Source organism: Hipposideros armiger, unplaced genomic scaffold, assembly GCF_001890085.2.
Source record: "Hipposideros armiger isolate ML-2016 unplaced genomic scaffold, ASM189008v1 scaffold_449, whole genome shotgun sequence".
NCBI classification, from domain to species: domain Eukaryota; kingdom Metazoa; phylum Chordata; class Mammalia; order Chiroptera; family Hipposideridae; genus Hipposideros; species Hipposideros armiger.
In genome coordinates, this window is record NW_017731799.1 from 1,045,136 (window position 1) to 1,049,548 (window position 4,413).

A 4,413-nucleotide genomic window follows, 5' to 3' on the forward strand; every position below is an offset into this window, starting at 1 on the left:
CTGGCCAAGTTCTAGTTCTTACTAGAGTCCCAGTCTTTCTGAGTGAGTGAGTGAGTGAGTCAGTCAGTCAGTCAGTCAGTCAATCAGTGAGTCAGTGAGTGTGTTTACATTTATGCGCACATGTACATAAACTATCATGCATATATACTTGTATACGTAATCCAGATGTTCAAGATCCAAAACATTGTTTTAATAGAGTTATTAAAAATTCTTTGCCTACAAATTTGAATTCAGACTGGGTTCAAACCACCTCGCTCATTTGGTTGACAAGACAAAGGTTTTGGATTTTTGTAAAATGTTTGTATAGAGGTAAGATAATCGTTTGATGTCGGGGAGCAAAACTACTTATTATTTGTAAATCCATAAAAAGCATGGAAGCCCTGAAGCCAGAACTTTCACTCTTGCTTTTCCTGCAAGGATGAGACAATAACCCTGAGCAGGGCAGGAGGGAGACTGACATCAGATGTTCTCTGCTCCTGCTTAATATCAGTGAGAACTGGAAGTGGAATAAATGAGAACAGGAGAGGTCTGGGCCGGTGTAAATGATTCCCACTTGAAAGGAGAAACGGCTTTCATAATTTGTTCCAGCTAAGCTTGCATCCCTTGTAGCCCTAACCCTAGGCAGTGGGAAGGATCTCATAAGCAATGTTTCATGTTCTGTCTGTCTTTCTTCTTCTGTTGTTCTTGGCGTGTGGGTTTTGTGCGTGTAGTTAACCAGACAATTGCTATAAGCTAGTGGTCTCTAATTTTTAAAAACAAGTTAGAAAAACTGTAACGTCTTGCTGGCCCATGTACACTATCCCTATTTATGAAAGTACAATAAAAGGTGAACAAAAAGAAAGGGGAGAGTCAGTAATGTGCATAGAGAATACTCTGAATTCTAGGGCTATAATAAGTGAGCAGTGGGTATTGGACCTGGAAGCAAATAACCGGCAACAAAGGAAGGTCTTGTTTCTTCAACCACAGGGGTCAACTGGTGAATGGGAAAATGTAGTGGCCTGCGATTCTAGAAGCAAACGATGGTCCCTGTGGCAGAGCTGTTGACCCTAAAGGAGAACACTACTCAGTTACTATGGTGAGACTTAAACCTGGTACTTTTGTTGCAACTGCTGAGACATGAACAGTTAAAAAGTCTCTTCTACTACAGACTCAAAATGTTTCCACCAGTGGGCACTCCTACTAGAGACAAAATCGGCAGAGGTTGTTTTTGTTGGTGATCGAACCTTTCTTTATACCATCTCATCTGCCCAACCGAAAGTCTCAGCCACAGTTCTCCGTTCCCATTCTTAAAAGCTTTGTAACAAGACAAGCGTCATATCCTAGAGCAATCTTGTTGCTGGAGAAGTAGTTTATGCTGGCATCTACAGTGTTAATCTCTTGTCAGGGTAACCTCCACATCCTCACCAGCTGCGTGACTTAGGGAGATAGTAACTGTCCAAATAATGACAACATGTTTCCCATGCCTAGTAAAAGAGATATATGACTGCTCTTCAGAAAAGTACACTTAATGAAATAAGCTTCCTGTTTGGCTAACCAAACATATTGTCCTGATACCTTAGTGGTTATTTTCCAGTTCTTTTTACCGCAATTTTTATGCTTTTTATGAGAATCTGGAAAGGTAATAGAGGGAGAGAGCTTGAAAGTCCGCGTTGACCTTAGAGCTTCGTCCAAGAAATTCCTTACCTTCTTTACTGCTCTGTCGATATCCTGCCTCTAACGAAACTCAGGGATGAGATGCTTTGTTTGGAATATCTTCCAAAATTGGATAATAGTTAGAAAGTCAAATTTCTATAAAGTGAATGTTCATCCAGAAAGAAAACTGCATTCGTATAGCTAATGATAGATAGATAGGTAGATAGATAGGTAGATGGGTAGGTAGGTAGCTGGATAGATAGTTAGATGAATATACATATTGAACGCTATGACTTTTTTTCCAAAAATTATCTTTTTGCCTACCTGATTTCTTTTTATATTTAACTATGTTGCTTTCTGATGTTTTTCTATAAATGGCATGCTACTTGACTAGTAAAACCATAATGAAATATAAGAAGTAAAGGAGATGACGCATGCTTGGAGAGGAAGATGCTGAGTCTTGTTCTGGACGTTTCTGGGCTTCTTAGAGACCGACAAGCAGGGGAGATATAAGAAGCCAGAGATGTGAATTTGGAGGTCAGCGATGGGGCAGTCCCCAGTACAGAGATGGGGGGGGGGTCGAGTTCTGAGTGGATGAGGCCGCCCAGAGAAAACACAGAGTGAATAATGATGTAGAACAAGGACCGATTTCACATCAGCAGAGGAGGAAACCTCACTGGAGATGAAGGAAGACTGGGCATTAAGCTAGACAGTTCAGCAGCGTCTTTCTCATAGAAACATAAAGAGAATGGGTGTCAGAAGGTGAGCGGCACGGACTCCTTCGGCCCTCAGACCTCAGGCCCCCACGAAACTCCAGCCCCCTCTTCTGCCCCTGCCACAGTCTCACCCTCTCATCTCTGCCCTCAACATAGAACCACCCTTATCAGGAGAAGAGGTAGAAATATAAACCCAAGCATAGGAGCACCCATGGGAAGCTTTCTCTTTAAGGCCAAGAGTAGAAGTTACCCAACTGACCTATCCTTGCGCCTGCTTGGGAAACAGGCGTCCTCCCTCTCAAAGGCAGCCCCAAGCTTCATGCAGGTTCCAAGAGGAAGAAACACTGCAAAGAGGAAAAACGCCCCCTTCAAAAATCATAATAATAGTAATAATAAAGCTACATGGTTTCAAGGGCTTTTAACCTCTTCACTCAGCACAATGAGATTTCTGCCACTGTCCCCAAGATCCTGAGCCCCATCTCCTCCAGGAAAAGGGGTGAGAACAACTTCTCGAACCCCTGTATAGGCATGCACAGTTGTTCTCAGATATTTTATTTCATTAGTGGTGGTAACCAAGGGGTATCTTTGGGACATTAAAGCACTCTGGTTTTCCATCAGTACTCCCACTTGTATCAAGAACAATTGGTTTCCCCATCTTGTGTAAAGAGCTATGCAAGTGTGACTGACAAGGAAGTCTAACTAACCCCTACTACACCTGGATTGACCCCTCTCAACCCAGGCACACCTTATGCAGACCTTGAGAGCCACTGCTAGGTTTCAAGGATGAGATTTTTAGAAATTAATGGGAAACTGACATAGGCATGTCAAGTCTTTGTTTTAACATAAGGACACTTTAAAATAACATTTCCAATCTGTTTTAAAAGAAAAGGACATTTTAATATCCCCAAAGTGAGGCTAATATAATCTTAATATAAATCATAGAAATTTAGTGTTACGATATTGTCACTATCTTGTCTCTATTTTTCTTTGTTTCCATGAGTTGGCCCTGGTTCTCAGACCAGCATGTGGGAACTACTGGGTTAGAATGTTAGCCAACAAAAATGGTCAGAATATCCCACCCCAGCAAGAACATACCATGACCTTCTTTGAGCCTTTCTCTGGCTTGTAATTCTTGGCACTTTCTAGTGCCAAAATAGATTTCTTTCCCCTCCCTTTTCTAGACTGTAAACTCTTTGAGAACAAATACCATATGGTATTTTTAATATCTTTAGCATAGAATCAGGTGCTTAAGATATGCACCGTAAGCGTTTGATCAATCAATGAATGTTCTCAAGTGTGTATTGGGGGCAGGGGGTAGGGGGGAATGGTGGTTGCTGTTATAGAAAAGATTAAGGAACCGGCAGTTCTTGTATAAGATGTCCACCCGTTTGGTCACTGAATAATTCCACAATTGGGGTAGGCCGAATAGGCATGCCATCAGCCAGGTACCCAGGACATCTGTAAAGGCTGTAAGTGACTTGAAAACTAGTACCTTGAAGCAATAAATATGAGCAAATGGCTATATCATGTGGGCTTGGCCGTGTAGTCAGAAGAGAAGAGGTTATTGAATGAGGATAGAAATGAGGATGCCCATGGCTGTGGGGGGTGAGCTACCTCCGTCTGAAAGAGCCAGACGATGAACAGTGATCTCTGCCGTGAGCAGAGGCTGAAGCCTGGGCTGGAAGGAACGTTTTAAGGAAGGGTTGAGAGAGAGGAGAGCTGCTTTTTACTAGAGCTGCTTAACTGGAGGACAGAGTGGAAAGAGTTAATGCTGAGCGAGCAGAAGAATTGGAGGCTAGATGAAAGAGAAGCTTACCAGGCGCTTCTCCAACTTCAAAGTGTATGGACGTCACTGGGCCTTCTTGTTGAAATGCACCTTCTGCTTCCATTGGCCTGGGTGGGACCTGAGGTCCTGCATCTCTAACAAGCTCTCAGGTGATGCCAATGCTGCTGGTATGTGGACCACATTATGAGTAGCAAGTATGTAGAAGAGGAGGTATTAAGGGTGCCCAGGAAGCCCAGGAACCAGTTAGAAAGTCGATGGAAAATTCTGTTGCAGCAGATC

At 42.7% G+C, this 4,413-nt stretch overlaps 1 protein-coding gene across 9 annotated transcripts in view; it reads left to right on the plus strand.

Annotated features, from left to right (window-relative positions):
- Nucleotides 1–4,413, plus strand: part of ATXN1 (ataxin 1) — a 428,550-nt gene that overhangs the window by 336,694 nt on the left and 87,443 nt on the right. The window lies entirely within an intron of this gene.